The 22,409-nt window shown below is 31.2% G+C and overlaps 1 protein-coding gene across 1 annotated transcript in view; it reads right to left on the bottom strand.

The window, feature by feature from the left end:
* Positions 1 to 22,409, bottom strand: part of qin (tudor domain-containing protein qin) — a 441,068-nt gene that overhangs the window by 313,826 nt on the left and 104,833 nt on the right. The gene's annotated exons all lie outside the window — the stretch shown is intronic.

Genomic DNA, 22,409 nt, shown 5'->3' on the forward strand with positions numbered 1-22,409 from the left:
TAACCATTAGGCCTTGAAGTCCAGAAGAAAAATACTGACGTTTGTGGACTTACAAATTTCTAACGTACGCACTTCCTCCAAAAAAGAAACGCACTCAGGGCTCAATGGAAGAATGGCAGAAAGTCGAGGGATATACTAATTAGAAAATTCAAAATCGAATGACAACCAATCAGTCTATTTCCTAAAACTTTCGCCAAGGCTTCTCTAAATATCATACGATCGGGAGCAAAGGCAGATCAATTGAGTTTTCGAACGAGAAAATATTAACTAAACCTTTAAAACGAAAAAGTTTATTTTTTCGGGACATCAACAATCGTATAGTCGACAATCAGTTGCTCCATTTTCAGTCGAAAGGGAACTAATTTTTGAACTACTGCTCTAAGGTATATTCGACAGAGCAGCGTGTTGCAAAAGATCGTAATCGTACGAGCTGTGAGACTTACAACCTCGCGTCACGGAACATAACAATCCGTGCGGTCAATCGCGATCAGAGTAACTTCGATCATAACAGTTGCACCATGTCATAAACAGCATACAATTTTCTATGAAATATTAAGCACAAATATCACGCAAATCTAGTCTTTCTTATTACATTTCCCCAAATTTAATTATCCCCAAATTTAATTGCCTAAGCTAAAAATATTGCAAAAAGAAAGATAATCCGTTTTGTTGAATTCCTAATATTTTTAAGTACTATCCACGAATCTTATTATATCAAATACAAAAAGAAATGAATATGTACTGTAGATATGTATATGTAACATACATAAAGTATTTATTATTATTTTTTCCAAAGTAACCAATTTCATGTAAAAATTATAGTGATACAAATTTTGATGAAATAATAATATTGTAATCGCTCCAGCTAAGACTGGTAAAGATAATAAAAGATACTTCTTTACTGTGTAACAATCTGTTGTAGTACACTAAATTGAAAGAATTCGTTTCTAAATTAATTTTATACTAAAAATATATGAAATAAAATTTTATATTCATTTCATTGTAGAAATATATAAATATTGAATTTCTACTAGAAGTAATTTAAATATTTTATGTGTTGTTCACGTACATAATAATATTTTGTATGCCAACAACCTCGATACAGTAATGCCCCGTTCGTTATCCACGAGGATTAGATTCTTACAACGGTATGCAGATGATGAAATGCAGAAGCCACATAAAATAAATGAATGCAATTATGCCTTACAGCAGCATGAGTCCATCGTAATTTATTTCAATTTGTTCTTGAGCGCGGATGCAATAAGTAAGAACAGGGCGGGGGTGGGGAGTATACTATATTTCATAGTATTCTTCCATATCATATTCTGTGTCATCAAAAATCTATGCCATGAAAGATCTATAAGGTGTTTCAGGTAAAGTAAGCAACTTAAATATCCGCTTGTTTATTGTTATGTAAAAAAAACTTCTCAAGACAAAGTTACATTATTTCAAAGAGTTCTCTTTCACTATTAGACCTATTAGACTATTTCAAACTTTTGACTTTTTTAACATATTTTCAAAATAATGTAACATTCAGAGAAGTTTATTGATATAATAATAAGCAAGATAAGTAGGGTATATTGTTATGAAAGAATAAGTGGAAAATATACAATAACGATTATTTTGTTCGCAACTTCCTTATAAAAAAAATTAAGTTATAAAATTATAATATCAATTGTTTTCTTGTCAATTCAGCAACTAAATGTAGTTATTAATATCCCTAGAACATACTATTAGTTAGCTTCTAATATACTTTTACTCAAGCGTATAATAGATGGTTATTACGTTTTCACTGTACAAATAGATATCAAGTATTATGAAGAATATTATGTGACGATACATTTTAGCCGTGTTTATTAATCCATAATATCCATTAATTGTTAAAATTACGATAATAAACATATTACAATATATGTATAGCGTATAACATATTACAATTTCCAATAATGAAGCAGTAATAAAACAAATCGTTATTCTATAATATTCCCTTTATTTTATTGTATAGAATTCGTCCATGCTCTATTGAACAATCCTAAGATACTAGTATATTTAAGTACCCTCTTCAGTTGAAACATTCAGTATTCACTAAATTCAAGGAATTTGTTCGAAAAATCGCAGTTCAAACATCCACCGTCCCTAAATACACACTTTAACTACAAAACCACACCATATCTGGAAAGAGTGTTTCAAAGCAGGAAATATTAACATCCAGGTAGAAATTAATAACGTTCGTTCAAGCATCGATGAATATTCGAACCAAAGAAATAAATTCGTTCTCCGAGGAAAGAAGAATAAGAGAAGAAAGAAAGAAAAGATTTGACGAGAAATGTCGTGCTAATAAAAGAAAAGGATTTAAAAAGACCGAAGGAGACATTCGTCTACGATCTTCTTTCCCTTCGAGTTGGTTTGACGCGCTGCTGCACTCTCGGCGTGGTTCTTAATCGTTGATGAGAACGAACCAGAGAATCTCCCTTTCTTTCACCCTCGTCACAAGCCACCCTTCTTCGCGTCGTGAAAATAAAGAGCCCCGTTAGTCGATCTTTACCGGAGGAGGCAGCACCGAGCTTCCAACCAGGTAATACACGACGGAAGTGTACCTGTGTAGAAACCAATGAGCCATGATGATCGATCGACGAATCGAGATGCTTCGTATCGTAAACACACCCGGAATGTCATTATAAACCTGGCTGGTGCGAGGAAACTTTGCTTAGATACACTGTTCTTCGGGGATGAATGAAATCCTTGAGGATGTGATGCAATTTCGCATCTTCATAGTACACACTCGAGGTATCCCGGGGCACAGCTTTCGACCAAGTGGTGGGACACGACAGATTATTTTCAGTCTCAAACTTTCAAATGCCAGGATTTTCGAATTTCTTAATTCTAACATTTTAGAATTTTTTCATTTTTTGAATTTTGGAAACTCTTAATCTTTGAGATACTACAATTTTAAAACTTCAAAATATTGGGATTTTAAAATTATATAACCGGACGGTTTTAGAAAATTTCAAAACACTACAACTTTGAATCTATGCGATCATAAAATTTTAGGATTTTTAGACTTTGAGAACTTTGTAGTCGATTTTTTTAACTTTGCGATAATAATACTTTGAAATTTTATAATTACCAGCATTTGAAATTATAAAACTTGAAATGTCAAAATTTCGCAATTTTTTAATTTAGGAATTTTTGAGACATTCACATTTCATAATTTTATAATTGCAGGAATTTGAAATGATGAAACTTGAAATATCAAGATTTTGCGATTATGGAATCTTGTAAGTCTATGTAATTTTAAAATTAACATATGTTTTGTACTAAATTTACACTTACCGTGTTTGAAATCAATGTCTCCTATTCATAAGTAAGACGACTCAGAATTTCAAGTGTACTCAAGTCACATAAAGTGAAAACGATAGAAATGATCACGTAAATGTCCGTGTAGGAGAAATCGCGGCAAAGAGAAATAATGTCCTTTAATGTCACTATTATTGGCAGTGATTACTATTCTAGTATCTAATAAAATACGCCATTATTATTTCCGCAATTATTGATAAACCTAATTGCTTTTATACGAAATTTTTTAATCGTGTTCAAATAATTGTAATTTCTAGAGCATCGTAAGTAATATTCTATTTATTTACAGGATATCTATGTAGATTACCAATTTAAATGTTTAATATTTAGTTAATTAATGAATCAAACACTAAATTCATATGCTTTTCTTTTGGGGAGTACATGACTCAAAAACGCAAAAACGAAAAGTGCAAAATAAAATTGAAATGGACTTCATTAAATATTTATAATAATTCATAATTTAATGTTTAACATTCAATTCTGTTCCAATACTTCTTATACTGCAGGAAAATTACATGCAAATTATATGTACTACATATTACATTGTATAGTGTTTATGATGTACATACTCTTAAATTCTTTACATTCTTTTCATCTCTAATTTCCTTAACAAATAAGTGATAACATACTTTTTATAAGTTGAATATGTTCAATTATCTCTCACCTATACATTTTTCAGCCTTCCTTGCCAACACTATATAAAGAAAGAGTTATTCGATTCTGTTAACAAATATATAATCAAATTCCAAAACGGACAAAGCCTCACACCACATACTTTGGGAGAAAAATAACGAAAATTGTGTTTCTGATAATTCTGTAATTTTTGTGCTTCATTAAATCTTCAGCGTCTCACTCTTACCAGCTTTTCCCGGCATAATTGTAACATTTCAAAATTATTCGCCATAGAGCTTTGCAATTAACGGAACAAAAAAGATTGACAAGTTTATCATCACGAGCATCGTGTTTCGAATCATTATTCAATACTCGCAATTGCAACGAATACACCCATTGAAAGCAGAGTACCGTTTGCAGTGCGTATACATTCGATCAGCTTATGTCTTACAGTCGCGTAATTGCTTCGCGTCCGCCCGAAGGCTTGACGCTTCGGTTAGCAACGAACCAATTGACGATCAGTCATACGTGCAACAATTGCGATTACATGTGGAACGAGATCGCGATTATACGAGCAATAATGGAACCGGGAAATTATTGTGCCACGACACAACACGGTGTGGCACAGCCACGCTTCATCGCGAAAACATGAGCAACGCGGATAAACAGGATCACATAGTACCGTTATTTCGTATTTACATCTCTCTGTCCATCGATTTCAGTTGATTCGATCATTTAAATAGGGACTTTATCTCTTTCAACTGTGATCTTTTTCTACAGTCCAATAATGGTAAATCAAATGCTCATCGAGAAACTTATGAGAATTGGTGCATACGATCTATGCGACAATGTAGTGGGATAAAGAGAATACTTGATAAAAGTGTTATTATTTTCTTATAATTACCTACCAATTTTACGTCTAGATACATTACAATAATATTCGTTGAAATTATTCTGAGTCACATATTTTTTAAATAAGATAAACCACAATTTATAATTAATTTTTAAATAACAATGAAATCGTTAAGAAGTTTTGTGCACAGATCCTAAAACAAGAACCGTGTTGGCTGATAACAGAAATCAGCAACAACACCTACACAGACCTTCAGCACGTCCTCACTCATGTTAAGGCTACCTACCACCAATATTATACAATTTGTAGTTGTTCACAATATTGTTAACAGTACTAATATTTAATGAAGCTAAATTGGACCATAACATATTCAGTTAAATATAATTTCAGTCTGAGCTAAATTTGCATCACTTTCAAAATAGACATTGCTGTAGTACCGTTAAACACTCGAACTTTCGTCGTTCGATAATTATTGGGGAATTTGAATTATTTTGGCTAAAAATTGCTTACAAATAAAGAATTATATTAAGTTTCATCCATTGTTATCATTGTCTTTTTTTTGCAAAAATCGATTCGCTTCACGTTAAAGTGAGCAAAACAAACAGCTCACATATACAATCTCCTAAAAAATACTTTATACAGAGTGCACGTGAGAAGTACTTTGTTTTTACTTAAAATACATGAAAAATTATGTTGCTTCTATGGTATTTCTAACACTATTCTAAGAAGCGTAGTGCTAAGAAATCGGGGTAATTTCAGCTTCAATAATTTTTTAACATATAAGTTCAAGGTAGAAATATGTTACTACTGTTATGTACAGCACAGGCAACTGCATCAACTGTAGTCAGAAACACTGGTTTCCATTTAAAAAATAAATACAGTTGCATTTTTCTGGTGCACCTATGCATAAAAGTGCATAAAATTAGTTGCATTTTATACTCCGCCTGAAGCTATTTAACTTTTACATACAGGGTGTATAAAAAAGGTCGAAACCCTTGAATATTTCGAAAAATATAAGTTTTAACAAAAAATGTTTCAGACAAAAGTTGTAGGGTTTAAAAAGTTCTATTTACGGGGAATATCATTTTGACGTTGAAGAGTCACTGGAAGGTCACGTGAAGGTCACTTCAATTTTTTTACATGGAACACCCTATATATTTTTGCATATTCTTGTAGCTTACCTCGAGAGCTTTCTAAAACACTATGATAAAGTATTTTTTGATTAAAAACTTTTTGAGTTATTAAGGTTTGAAATTTCCAATAATTTTGACAAATTACAAAATATCTTACAAAATATTCATTTTTCAATAATCTTACCCTAATACTTTTATGCACAGAATAATGAGATAAATTGACTGGCGTAAAGAAAATACACAATTGTTTAAAAAAAAAATAAGTAATTTTCAAACAATTTTTTTTTAAACAATTGTGTATTTTCTTTACGCCAGTCAATTTATCTCATTATTCTGTGCATAAAAGTATTAGGGTAAGATTATTGAAAAATGAATATTTTGTAAGATATTTTGTAATTTGTCAAAATTATTGGAAATTTCAAACCTTAATAACTCAAAAAGTTTTTAATCAAAAAATACTTTATCATAGTGTTTTAGAAAGCTCTCGAGGTAAGCTACAAGAATATGCAAAAATATATAGGGTGTTCCATCTAAAAAAATTGAAGTGACCTTCACGTGACCTTCCAGTGACTCTTCAACGTCAAAATGATATTCCCCGTAAATAGAACTTTTTAAACCCTACAACTTTTGTCTGAAACATTTTTTGATAAAACTTATATTTTTCGAAATATTCAAGGGTTTCGACCTTTTTTATACACCCTGTATAATATCTTCATGTATTCCCAACAGTTTGGGAGATACAGGCTTTTTCAGTTCCGCGGGACACCGTGTATAACAAAATTGTTTTGCATCTAATATGCACTCATATTTTCAAAATAGATTCCTTATTACATATTTGTGATATAATAAATGTTTATGTTATGCTAGACATCAAGATCTCAACAATAGTTAACTTAGGATCAGTTTTTTTGAATATGGAGTTACAGAGCACAGTTACTGAAAGAGATTGGAGCGATAAAAATGTGAAAGGAAATACATAACCCGATTTAATGAGAAATATTAAAATAAAATATAGTTTTCAATAGATCTTCAGTCATTTCTAGAATATAAAGCTTTCAATGAATCGTAACAAATTATGAAAAAATATAGATTTTATTTGGTGCATCACTATTATTAATATCCCTTCATTTACAAACTCAAAAACACAGAAATTTGAAATTTTTTAATTTTTAGGATTTGAAATTTTTAAACTCTCTAGTTTTAAATTTCTAGAGTCTTGAATTTATAAGTATAAAAATATTAAAATTTAAAAGATTACGATGATAGGAATTTAAAAATTTATAAATACCAAAATATCTAATTTTTAAACTCGCAAATTTAGAAATTTAGAAATTTAGAAGCATAGAAATATAGTAATATCAAATATTCACATTTACCTCTTTCTTAATTACCAAATTTATAAATCCAAAAATCCTTAAACCAAAAATTAAAAAAAAAAGAATAAAAATATTGAATCGAATAATTACCTCCACAAAAATTCTCAAAACAAATAAGTTTTTATATATATACATTTCATCCACGTTAGGTTTTTAATAATCTTAAAGCTGTCGAATGAAAATTTCATTTAAATCTCTGTTTAACTTTGTTATCATGGTCCTTATAAATTGTTTAAGGTAACATATTACCATAAAAATTTATTACCAATTTATATTTCATGTACACTATTACCTAAAACAGAAGATCCTAATACTAATTCGCTGATTGACATTTTTCATTTTTGCATTATACACTGTGTTTTTCCTGGTTACTCATTATGAATGAGGGAACTTCAATAATAAGTATGTCAATAATGAATATTGCACAAACGTTTAGTTTAGTGCGAGTAATTAAGGATTTATGTGTACATTGTTATACAAATTTTATACGTAGAAAATAATTTTCAGGTGGTCCTAGAAAATAAAATTAGTTGACAAAAATAAATTAAAAATGTCATAATACATTCAACATCAATTTTATAAAAATTTTTTTAAAATACATTTTTAAATAATGCATTATAAAATATGGAATAGGTTCAAATATCAATAATTCAAGAATTTTTATAACTACAATTTTTGTAGGTAAAATTGGGTTGTTACGAATCGCTTCAATACCCTTTGCGTCCGAAACGAAATTTTTCTAATACGGGAAGATACGCGTAAAAGTTGGTACAAATGATTCGACGTTGAATGTCGCAGACGAAGAGTCGACGAAATGAGAAATTGGTCGGGCGAGGATCGTTTTCAGGCGACAGACCGTGCACGCAATATGTCGCGATCGAACGACACGACACGTCATTACTAATTGCCGGCAAACCTACCGTTGTCGTATTTCGTTCGGTTCGTCGTGCGTGCACAATTCTATTAGCGGATATCGATTCTGAAAGCGTTGACTTTTGATCGAACGTTACTCCGTAACGTTTTTGTTCTCTTTGTTCCTCTCGTGTTCATGCATTTCACTGCTTGTATTTCCAGTGCGGCGATGATGGAATTTATCGAAATTAAGAATTCTGTACAAACGAAACTAGAAATTTATTTTTCTGTTCAGAACTTATGATGAAAGCTACCTTAACTATTTATGATAAGCAGATTAATAACACTGAATTTCGATCTAAAGAGGTTATTGTAGTACAGTGTACATTTGAATGCGATGTATTCTTATGGTTCAAAACAAATACAAGGAAAGAGAGAATTTAAAGCAATTCGTATGAAAATTTAAAGTTTTGAAAATTTTTTAAATTCTCAAGAAAAAAACTTTCGAATTTCCAAATTTTCATACTCACAGATTTTTAACATTTCAAATTTTCTAAAATTATAATTCCGAAATTTCCAAAATCACCGAATCACAAATCGTTAAATTTTGTAATTTCTAAATGTTTCAATCTGAAAACTTGGTGATTTGAATAATTTTTAATTTATAGCGTTTTAAAGTTTTATATTTTCTGAAATTTCTAAATTTAGTAATTTAATAATTTGTAAAATTTTACACTTATAAATTTCTATACGTGGAAGTATAAACATTACAAAAGCTGACATTTCCAAACTTTTAAATTCATAAATGCGAAAATTTCTAAAACTCTCAGATTCTCAAATTCTTATTCTCTAATTCTTAAATTTACAAATTTTCAAATGTTCGACTTTTCAAATTTTCTAATTACCTAATTCCCAAATTCCGAAATTTCTAAATTTCTAAATTTAAAAATTCGGATAGTCAAAAATTTTCCAATTCCGAAATCCTGAAATTTAAAAATATCTAAATTCTCAAATCCCAAAATTTTCCATCGTCCAAACTCCAAAGGTATGAAAATTTTCCTTTTTGAAATTTGAAAATGTGAAAATTTAATAAACGCAAAATTTGTAAAGTTTATGGTCCATAAATTACACAACTTAATTCATTCGCTTGGAATATATTCACAATTCTTAGTTTTTGTCGGATTAACCGCAGTTTTCTCTGAGTAAGCCAAATTTTCTCCACGATGCTGATATCATTTCCTGATTCTATACAGAAATGCATACAAATGTATATTATGCCGCAATGGAAATGTAGAATAGAATAACTGAGTATGTAGAATAGAATAAATGAGTATGTAGAATAGAATTCCATTTGCATCGCAACTGAACATATTTTAAGTTCATAGTATTAAAACAGTTCACCATAAAGCCTTCAATATTAAAAAAAATGTGTAAATTTAAAATTTGTTCATAACAGAAAAATCGAATAGTAGAATGTCAGAATAATAGAATAGTGGAATTGTGAAACAACGAAATATTATAATAAAATAATAAAATGGTCATATAAAAAATAATATCTGACATTTTAATAATATGTCTTTAATCTCTAGTGTCAAGATATTGAAGAGAAATAATCAATATTAAGATAAAATGTTAGTATTATGTTTCTGTTCTCGTGTTTTAAAAAGAATGTTTGTAATACACCACCAACAATGTCTGGTATAAGGAATTAAAAGATTAAAAACAAACATTGTGTTTACAATCACTAATAATATAAATTAGTTCACAATCGCAATTTTAGTCACATCAGTACCTATTTATATAATAATTTAAATAGTTGACAAATGCTTTATTCTTCAAATCTTTCAAAATCTCAATTCTAATTTCAAGTTTAATTCTTCATCTACATCGACTGAAGCGAATTACAGCATTACTTGATTAATGATTCTGATAATAATTTTCAATATTATATATTTGCCTTTAAAAATTATAATCATTGTGTCTCCCTTTCATTTAAAAATATTTGTGTCTATTATTGTTAAATGTAAAAGAAGATATTTTAATACAATAGTCGAAAATCATTTTTCTTTATTGAATACTTAAATGCTTATTGACAATGTTATCAAAATCATTACTTAAATAATGAGATAAATAAAGTAAAAAATGATTATTTCAATCAGGCCTGACATCAACATTTAAAATTATTTATTTATCCGTCCAATTTTGTTTTAATTTCAATGTAGGTAGACATTAAACGTTACATGTTTAGTGTTAAATGTACGTATGGGTTTACGGAAAATGCGAATTTAATGCACCGAAACGACAAGCCTTACGCCAAATTAAAGTAAATTAGTTTCAAAAGTTCTCGATGCGATGTATCTTTAACGAGAAAGTTCGCCCTTTAGTAGCCATTCGCTAATGAGGAACGGTTGACGAAGAAAATTGCAGAATAATTAAAAGTTGCTTTTTGTTGAAAATTGCGCGATTCCCGTGCTTGGCAGCTCGAAAAATTTATTGCTTCTATTAAGCTCGAGAAATCTGCCTCCTTCATTACAATGCTTAATTTTATTTAGAGAACTTGAAATCGCTAAAAGTCCTACATTAACTGCCTTACAAACTAAAACATTATAATTGAACTATTCAATTATCAATTCCAAATATTTTAAAGTTTCAAGATAACATTCCAGGCGTACGCTTTAAACATTCTGATTTGTTTATTAACTCTATAAGAGTATTACTGAAAAGGCAATCCTAGGATATTTGACCTCAATTTTTCTTTTACTCGTTAAATATTATAGATGTCATGTTTAAATATTTCTTTACTGAACAATACAAACCTATATTATTCTTACATTTCATCATTAAAGAGTAAGTATTGCAAGTTTTTATGTTCGCATTCAAAATGTATACATTAAGTTCTATTCTAAAATGAATGTAATCTTTACGACACTCTTTGCACACAAATAATTGCGTTTAAACTTAAATATAAGGATAATTAAATATGTTATGTATTATTTAAATTTTACATCAAGAAATGGAAAGTAACTTTCTAAGTATCCGTCCTAGATTTTAAACTCAAAGTATCCAACATTTTTAAGTTTAACAAATAAAAACATTGAAAATGTAAATGATTCTATTATTGGATATATAAAACTGTCCTGTTTTTAAAAATATTTAATTTTTAATGACGTACATAAATTTTTGCATAAAATGATGACCACTAATTGCTGACAGCTTTAAGTTTTTAAACAAATCACTTTTTAAGTGCACTATTGAATATTTACGATCACTTTATTGATGAAAATTACATTTGATGTTAACATTTTTTGCTGTATACTTGCACGTCCTTTAATTTGAAGAAATTAGCCATGGAAATTCGTAAACAGCCTCATTGTCACTAAAAGATACATGTAACTTATTTCATTGAAATATATAATTACATCCATTGAATGCCCTAATTTATACATTCCCAAATCCCTACATTCAAATTGTAAATTTTGATACCAAATTTAACAAATTTTAAATTTACCAATTTCCAAGTTTCCAAATTTCCAAACTTCTTAAATTTCTAAATGTCATATTTTCTAATTCTCAAATTTGTAAATTTACAAATTCCAAAATATAAAAATTCAAAAATTCCTGTTTTTAAAATAACATAAATTAATATCGGTGTACATAAAGTCATATGACTTTATTTTAGTATTATTATAAATTTAGTATTATGTTAGCGAGACCGTGCAAAATGTGGAAAATGATATTTATACGATGCATGCATAAAGCAATGACTGTTTTGAGGAACATGTAATATAGTATACATACATATGTATTTTAGCTATTTATGTTCATAATACCTGTGAATGAGAAACGAGTGATATATGATGTAATCGACGACGACGAGGCTGGTCGGAGGTATCCCGCGACTTTTCCAGCTTGTAGTGACGTCAGTTTTCGAGACTCCATCGTTCTGAATGCCTTATTTTAAAGGGAAAACTTCAAAGAATATGACCATATTTTTTTTTTAAATTAAACCCTTTGCGCCCCTTATTGAAAAACAAAACGCAAAAAATGAATTTGTTTAAATTTTGCAACATGTTATAATAAATTGACAGAATTAAAAAAATAATTTAAAATAGCCCGAATCTTTATGAATAAAACAAAAAAGAATTCAGCTAAATCGGTTGAGTAGTTCCTAAGAAAAAAAATTCGTAAGTGATGCCTATTTTCGCAAAAGTGAACAAAAATTGCAAACTCTGAAGGCTTGTTATTCCTTAATAAATTCGAAACCGGCAAAATAATGATAACCCGCCCCCCTCCCTCCCCCCAATTTCACATTGACTACAAGATATTTTGATTAGAGCAAAATCGTAGATGGTGAGGTCCAAAAGTAATCGATTTAGTGTGGAATGACCTTTCGGTTAAATTCAGTGACTTCTCTACGCATTGGCATTAGCAATATCTTAACAGCAAGGTATCGATAATTAATAGCAGAAGTTAAAACACTAACTTCCGCAATTGAAACGCTGATTACGGAATATTATTTGCGTAATCATATACGATATCAATAAAACAGAACTGCTATATAAATATCTACATAAATATTCTAAAAATCAAGCTGTTATTAAATAATTCTTTACATATAAAACCTTTTTGTAATTAAAAGAAATTAAATCCTCATAACATGTTTAATGAATAAATATCAAATGCTATATTTTTCAACGAAGTTTTTCAACCAGTAATATGCGGATGCTATGTTTAACTACTATACAGTTTATCATATCAATGAAAAATGTCTAACGTAAAAGTCGAACAACATATAAACATCAAGTTTTTTGTAAAATTTGTTGAAATCTTTTGTAACATCTGATGAGACTTGGATTTTTACTTATGACCCAGAATGTAAGCGCCAGTCAATGGAGTGGAAGTCTCTAGGATCCCCAAAACCCAAAAAAACACGCGTATCAAAATCAAAATTCCACATTAATGAAATTGTAATGGTTGAGTGGTTTCCCAGTGGTCAGACTGTTAACCAATACTATTACATTAAAGTCCTAAAAAGATTTAGTGAAAAAATTTGGAAAGAAAGGCCACAGTTATGAAGCGATGGATGGTCGTTGCACCTGGACAATGCATCCGCTCACACGGCACTGTCTGCCAAGTAGTTTCTGACCAGTAAAAATATTACTGTGATGGGGCATCCTCCTTATTCATCTGATTTGGCTCCATGAGACTTTTCTTTATTTCCTTAGTTGAATTTTGCTTAATGGGAACCCATTTCACCTCAGTTAAAGAGGTTCAGGCAGAAACGGAGAATCTCCTAAAGGGACTTCCAAAAACCTCGTTCCAGAATTGTTACCAGCAATGGCAGCACCAAATGCAAAAGCGTATGAATGCTGAAGGGGACTACTTTGAAGGTGATAATGTCACGGAGAACTGATTCTGCAGGTACAATGATTTATTGGACTAGTCTCGTTACTTTTGTGTCACACCTCGTATATTACCGCTCTCGTTGAAGAATCTTCCAAGAACACATCGTGTCGGAGCACAGAATAGAATTCACAGGTAGCCTCAGGTGCGTACACCAAAGTCTGATCGGTTCTCGAGGGTACCTTATTCCGCTTCTCCTCTGACGGTGGTCGTATTTCGCACACAAATACAGGAGATCGTTTATCCAAAATGGCCATAAAGCCGAAGCCAGAGTGAGAAGCACGAAAAGAACGATTGTCGCTGCCGATGGACGTGGATTGGCGAAAGTGTCGGGTGAAGAAGAGGGCAGAGGGTTGGTCTAAGAATCCATCAACGAAACTGGTAATCAGCCGGGGCGAACCACTTCCATGGATCCAATCTCGTCTAGCATTTTTAGTCTCGCTCCTTCTGTCCCTCTTATTCTCTTCCTTTCCGTTCTGCATTACCGGCTTCCGCTTTCTCTTGGCGCGCATGCAACCTCGTTCACCTCCGAAGATCGCGATACCACGAGGCAGATCCTCAAAGATAGCGAAGATAGGCGAGACTTTGTCGGAAAGTTTAACTGGCTCGTTAAAAGTTCTTGGTATCGCGTTAGATTTCGATAGCTATTGGCGATGGAGACATAATCCCCGGATTGTAATCGTAAAATAGAAGGTTCGTTACTTGGAGAACGTATGATGAAAGAAAATGACTGTTTAATACTCGCTCGAAAACGGTGGATCCTTTTAAATTCAGGAATCAGTTTTCTTTCACTCATTCTCTTCTTTATTTCCTTATGGTAATCAATTTCTTACATTTCTTATATGTTCTCTGATTAACAATGCTGATTCTTGAAATCAATCACATGCAATCGGAAGTTGTGCTACTGTTATTGATTATTATCGGTACATTATCGATGTCGCATTAATATGTTATCATATATTCGTTTCTCAATTTACGATGGCAATTTTTTAATGCGAGCCTCATTTTTGCGTGGTAAATTATAACACTATTTACGCGATATTTTTATGAGCGATCTTAATTTACTCGGCCAGAGTAAATTTTTTTAGAACTTTTAACAAGAGTATACAATAACTTATTCAGCAATATTGGAACATGTCAGTGCTGAAATAAGGATGAAAGTGTGAATGAAATTATGCATTAAGTTAGGTTAAGTAAGATTGGGGTTATTTTAGCTCATGATTAGAGTCAAGTTAGTTTGGGCCAGGTTCAATTGAGTTCTATTAAATTATTGTTAGGTTATGTTCGATTAGGGTTTTATCAAAATAAGATTAAGCTTGAGATAGGTTATTCGAGTTTAAATAATTTAAATTATTGGATTATACTAGCAGAATTTGATTTTGTCCTTGAATTCTATTTATTCCTCTTTAAATTTGTAATGCGGACTAACCTAATGTTAGACAACAATAATTAAATTTGAACGATAAAGTTATTCTTTAAATTCTAGATAAATCTATACATTCGTCTTAACGATCTTATCAATATTGATCGATTACATTATTAATAATAACTGTTTTAATAGAGAGAAATTAAAAAATTCTTGGTATCTCTTTGCCAACAAATTAACATACGTCCAACCAATTTTTATCGCAAGTAATTTCTACAATTTATTTGTGATGACTAACATAATAGATTTTATATGAACACAATAATATTGCTCAGATTATGATGTATTAACGTATGACTGAACCTTGTAGAAGGAACATCGTAATTTTTGATGGAGCGTCGTGAACCTTTGCAACTTGTAAAAGAATAGACTGCTTACATAACTTATATTAGAAGCATTGTCTAGACAGATTGCTGCAAGCATTATAAAAATAGCAGAAACTCACAGATTGTACATGTTGTATGTTAATAATAACAATGAAACGTTATGGAATGATGACTATTGCATTTATCAATAATGGATCAGATTAATTAAAATTTAAAGTTGATTAATTTTCTTACAATGAACAATGCAGATGGTGATGTTGATAACGATAAAGATTAAAATACTTCGGGTTGCACATGGACTCCACTTCTTGAAATACAATTCATAAGTCTGAGGAGATTGATTTATTAGGTTGAAATATATTAAATGCCAGTTTTCACCATCCGATAACGAAAATAGTGCAAGTGGGGTATCACTCTGAAACTGAAGAGTAGATATAACCAAGAATTTAAATATTTCATGAATATTCTTAATATAAAACAGAGAATTAACAAAGTTGCAACTAGCACCGACCGATTTCTTAACATACAAAATATAATCTGATATACAGCATATCCGGTTGAGAAGAATAGAAACTTCCTACCAACAAAACAATGAAAAGAACAATCACGAGTTGCAAAACAACAAATGTCGCGAAAAAAGCAATGAAATATAGTTATAGTTAATGATGAAAAGAACTTAAATATATATCACCAGGTAGTTTTAGTTACTACGACTTTGAAGAAGTTCAACGGCAGATAAATGGAGATATGTAACTCGATTCTGTGGACTAAATTTATTAAAATGTTAAACCAACACGCAGTTAATTCAAAGAAAAATGAGTAATAGATAATATTTAAATTAGGCGGAACAATGGGATACTAAAGATAGATTTTCACGTTTATCAAATAAAAGATATTACAGTATATTTTGTAATACAGTACGTATAAATTTTGTAATGACTTATTCCCAAACATAGTGTCAATATTATAAAATTGTTTGAAATATTTTATGCAAGCATTTTATAATTCATCATTAGGAGAATAGAAAAATTTATCGCAAAATAAAACTCAACAATTGTTTAAATAATTATTAAAATGAATTAAGTAATTAAAGAATAAAAGTAGTTTATTTTCAACTAACAAGTCAATATTCATACCTTCTTGTCAGATTAAATATAGTGCGTTTCCGAAATGGTGGTGCAATTAAATAAACACATCAAAAATAAATAAGAAATATAAAGTAAAATTCTCGATCAAATTTATTCGAAATAAAGTTGCGTAAGAAAAAAATGTTGTTCTACATTTCTGACTTGTTCTTTGCTTGTTTTTCTGACTTGTCGCACCATTGTGCAACAATTATTTTGAAAAAAACCTATGTATGTCGATGCTTTGTAAGTGTTCTACAATTTTATCTTTAGTACTTTTCTATTTATATTGCCTAATCTGAAGGACAAAGTGAATGGCTTAATTTAATACCAAACTCCATCTTTTTTGTCAAAGTAATTATGCAATAATTGAAAAAACTTATCTTATTAAAATCTGCAATTATACTTATTAGTACACCATAGGTCGGTTTATTTGTCATTTATAACAAAGAAGTAGTTGGTCATTCACACTAAGTTTGCGGACATCCGATGTGCAATTACTTTTAGATTAAAAATGAAGTACAATGACAAATATCTAAGGGATGAAGTATAAAGTAATGTACACAATTATTTTCCGTTTCTAAGGAAATTATAATACATTTCGGCAGAAGCATCTTAATAATTGCTGTCATTTAAAACAAGAAATATACGATTAACCTTATGTTATTGTACCTTACATTTCCTATAGGTATGGAACTGATTAAACACTGCTATCGCATTTTTACAAATATTTCTTTAATCTCCAAGTACACAGGCTTTTTACTCGAATATCATAGCTATGGTATAAAAATTTTCCGTGAAAGTCTAATAACGCGACAGAATAAGTCAATCGAGAAGAGTTTTCACGCGAATGGAGTTAAGGGAAATAGAGGGCCAACCCCAGGAACACTTTCGTCGAAGCTTGGTTCCCGGGAAGAGTAGTTTTTCTTCGTTCTCGACGTAAAGTCTGAAATTGTGGAAAGTGGGACCGTCAAAAAAACAGGGCGGGTAGAGCGAAAGATCCAGCAGAGGACGTAGTGGCCGCCTTTAATTGCAGGACTCGCGGCACTTTTAAAGCCGGATGCAAATGGCCCATAAAACTCGCTGGATCCGGAGGCTGGGCTCATTTACGAGCGCGGAAAGTTTTTAGGTTCGTCCAGGCGGTGCTGCGCGAACGAGAGGGCCTGTTTTATCGGTCTACGAGTTCGAAAGTAATTCTCTTAGTTGGCGGTGAGACCGACAGACTGCGATGCCAGCTTAACTTTCTCGAGAAGAATTCAACAGGGCTAGCTTTCTTACCGATCGTTCTTTCTTCTGTCACGTAAATCCCCGAATCGTCGTCAGAATCGGTTAAATTTCACAGCTAGAATCAAAACGATTCTTTTCAAACTATTTCTTCAATTTCTTCTCTGTAAATCCGATCCTTGCTAGAATACTGTGGACATATTGTACCGTTTTTTGATCGTGTACGAAACAGAAACTTGAACAGTTAATTTTTACTCCTATCGACGTAATAAGCAAAATATCAAAATAACAACATTGTAATTAAATCAAATTTATGTAACGTGTCCCAATTTTTTAGAATGAAATAGAGAATCATAAAATAAAACGTAGTCCTCTTTACAGCAGCAATAAATAAACTTTTATAATAAATTTTATAGATTTATCAAAAGGATGAGTAAAGCATTATTTCTTAACGTTTAAGTAATCTGAGTTTAAGTTACGTTTAAGATTGAACTACATTAAAAAGTTATAAAATAAATAACGAACAGAGTGTAAACTATAATCTGAATTACAAAAAATAAATTTAAACTCTTATTGAAAAATAGGCTATGCACAGCTTAAGTGTTTAATCATGTAAATTCAAGGTGGTTATAGTACGACAGTCAAATTCAAAATCAAGAACACTGATAAATCTGTATCTAACAGTCAGACTAATATAAGTGCACTTTCGTTACCTTTCAAAAAAGGCAGAAAAAATATGAACACTAACACGTTTCTTGTATAAAAGATGATTTACTATGAAATAGAAAATAGTGAAAAATAGTGGGTTCCCAAATCTGGTTCTCAAATACAAAAATATGAAAAATGAAGTAATTTCAATAAAAAAAAGTATGGGCAATACAGTACACAATTTTGAATATAATATTGATGCAAAATAAATAGAACGCACCAATATAAAAAAGCAGAAAATACATATTTTTCCTGTCAATTATTGAATATAAGCTATGAATGAAAGCTATACTTGCTCTATTTTGAAGGATTTATTTCTTAAATTATAAAATAAAACATCACTTTTTTATACGCGCATAGTCATCTACAACGAAAATTTGAAATATTTTTATGATACAATTAGAAATGTATTTTCAGCAGACGTTTTTACTATCTGTCACATTTTAAATATTATGATATTAAATGGAATTATTATGGTTTTGGCACGGTGAATATTTTTAAAATTTCATTAAGGAATAGATATAAACATTGTAAACATTCGGTTGATTTTTAAAGAAATTTCATAATAATCTGTGTTTGTGGTACAACCGCCTGAAATAGAAAATCAAGTTTTTATTAATTTCATTATCTGAATAACCCTTACATAAATATACTAGATCTATCTTCATGGGACAAAATTATTTGGTGAAATAGTCACTTCTGGTAAGACCTAAGAATACAAACTACATATATTAACCCTTTTAGGTGGAGGTATAACTATCGATTATGAATATCTTACTGACATTTAATGATATATCTATAATATCGTTAAAAGATCATTAATGCCAATAGTAAAAGGGGTCGCTGAACTTTGACAAAGTAAAATGCAACGTGCATTAAATTTACATTACAGATTCTGTAACTTATACATTATAAATACAAATATAAAATGCATACGTGTACGTGGGTGGGAATTTGAACATTATTATTAATGATTATTTCACGTTTTACACTTTTTTATGAATATCTAACCGCATGTTGTTATTTATGATTCTACGTGTACCGTTAGTAATTTATTGTTATTGAATTTATGTATATTTGAAAGCGTCGTAAGCTTTGAAGAAAACACAAACCTCATTAATTTTTTAAATTAGTATATCAACAAATTTAGAAATTTGGAAATTTAAAAGGTTGAAAACTTCCAAAATTGAAAATTAGGCATTTGGAAGTTTGTCAAATAAAAACAAAATCAAATAAATTAGGAATCTATATATTTGGTAATTTAAGAAATCAAAGATATGGAAATTTGTGAATTTAGAAATTTGAAAGTTTCGGAATTTTAGAATTTCAAAATTTTGAAATTTGAGGAATTCAGAATTTAAGACTTTTAAAATTTGAGAAGTTTAAAAGTACAGAGTTTAAACATTTGGAAATTGAAAGATGCGATATTTTGAGAAGTTTGAGAATTTAAGAAATGCAAGATAAAAATTTGCTACTGTAAGTTTCAGTCACAATTGTTCCTGTACCCCTTAACAATACCTTACCTCCTTAGCTTATGATTTCTTCCGTAGGCCAGAAATGCATCAGCCAGAACTATCTAATTATAATTTAAATGTTATGACACACAAGAAAAGTTATACTATTAAGTATATTTTGAATTTGGAAATACTTAATTGCGCAAATTAGTATTAAACTCCAAATTCAATCACGGTGCAAATATACAGATATATGATCAAGGTTCATTGTATTTGAAATGTAGTGTGCGTCACGAGTGTGACGAAATATTTTAAGTTAAAGAGTAATGATATTATTGATACATCAAAATATGCATCGGAAATATTTCGACATTATCAATATTTATCGATTATTTTATTCATAACGCTTGCATTTTTAGGCACAGTGCATATCTTCAAATTTCTAATTTATCAACTCTTCAGATCTCCAAATGACACAATTACTAATTCTTCAATTTCCAAATTTTCAAAGTACTAAATTGTCAACCCTCCAAATTTCCAAATTAAATCCCCAAATTCTGAAATTTTCAATTTGCATTATTTCTAAGTTAGAATTTTTTAAAATTAAAAATTTGTATTTTTCCAAGTTATTACGTTTTCAAATCTTCAAACTTTCAAGTTACCAAATCTCTAAATTCTGAAATTCTCAACTTATTTAATTTGTAAATTTCTAAATCTCAAAAACCTGTTAACTTCTAAATTCAAAATTTCCAATAGTTCATATCTCCAACTTTTTATGTTACACGTGCCAGTCTCACTCCCACGCTCATCGCCACTATATGACGCATAACAGTGAGATCGTCTTTCTCGCTAGTGTTCAATGAGTCCTCGTCTTCCAGTTCATACACGAGAGTTCCTGTCCATCTCTACCATACACCTCTGCAACCAGACGTGCCTGCTAGAATGTCTTGGGGGTCGTCTACACTATGCCAGTAACTCGTACTAGTAGCACTTACCAGTTTTTCGAATTTTTATGTTTGTCTATACTTTGTCTGTACCAGGCCTATCGTTGAAAAAAGAAAATGGTTTCTTTCCTTTCTTACCTTCTTTCCCTAACGACAGTCCTAATGCAGGAAAAGCTAGAAACGCAAGAATTGGACTACCTGCTAGCAATGCTACTACTATGGGTTACTGGCACAGTGTAGACGGCCCCTTATTGACGAGTCCACTAGCAGGTTCCGGACGAATCCTTCATATTTCTTAACCTCTTCATTACACCTAGCTAAACCAGCCAAATTACGAAACATCCAAATTTTCAAATTCCAAATTCTCTGAACTCTCTATTCGAGAAAAATTTACTCTTATAGTCCCTACTACCTTTCTCTCCCTCAATTTAGTATTCAAACTTATAGCTGTACTCGCAGTACTCTTAAAAGAATCCGTAAAATATTCACAAACGATGCATTTACCCTAATTCGGGCACAAATTGGTTACGCCGGTTGGCAGAAGGTAAGCGTCTGCGAGGCGGGGGTGGGAACAGAAGGGGGTAGGGTTTGGAATAATCCGCGGGGCGTTATTTTATTCGTGGCCACGGTGCAGTCGATGCAGAAAGTTTTCATAAACGTTGCTCGTGGCCACTGGATCTTTTTCTCTCTCTCGATCTGCTTCACGAACTGTCTCCTTCTCTCCGTCACTCACTCTGGCCACTCGCAACATGCAGCAGACAACGGTTAATCAATGGGCTTCAAGCGCAGGCTCGCATCCCGGGATCTTTCCTGATGGACAGCGGCAACAACACCAGTAACAACGCCGGGATGCTGGTTGCTACGGGACAGAGAAAGATCGAACGATTGTCTCACAAGTGTAAGCGAGAACGACCACCGGAAAAGGAGGGTGGCTGAAACGGGACGAGGGCGAAAGAGAGAAAGAGGGACCGAGTGCCCCAGGGGTGAGGGAACAGAGAGCCGTGGGCACGTAAAACTAGCGAACAATTTAAACTCCCCTTTCAAGTCGTGACTTTGTTTATGCGAACGAAAATAATTCGCCGGCGAACGCGTATATATCTCGCTCGCTTGCTGCGGCTCGCGATGGAGTCTTGTCTCGTTCTGGTCTGGTCAACGCCGAGGAAATATATCGCCCTATGGAAGTATTTGATTCTACCTGTGTTTATGGATAAATTGCACATGTTATTTCGACATTTTCGACGAATAACAATCTTTTTTAAATATGTGGTTTTGAACCATTCTATAAGAGTTGATCATTTTTTAATATTCTTGAAAAACTGTTGTCGTATAGAGTTTAAATAACTGTTAAATACGGGTGTTTCTTTAAGTTTTACGTTGAAATCTTACCATCTTATTTGTACTATATTAGACCTCCAGATCCACATGTTTTTGCATACTATTATTTCCATGTCCCTAAATCCGAGATCCTTATAGAATCCCAAATTTCTTATATCTTTATGTGTATAATTAAATTCTTACTATTCAATGTCCCTACCTTGCTATATTCCTATATTTTAATATCCCTAGATTGGTTTATTTTCAGATCCTGGGACTTCTACATCTTTTTTCACATTCATA

The sequence above is a fragment of the Megachile rotundata genome, chromosome 14 (genome assembly GCF_050947335.1).
Source record: "Megachile rotundata isolate GNS110a chromosome 14, iyMegRotu1, whole genome shotgun sequence".
NCBI classification, from domain to species: Eukaryota; Metazoa; Arthropoda; class Insecta; order Hymenoptera; family Megachilidae; genus Megachile; species Megachile rotundata.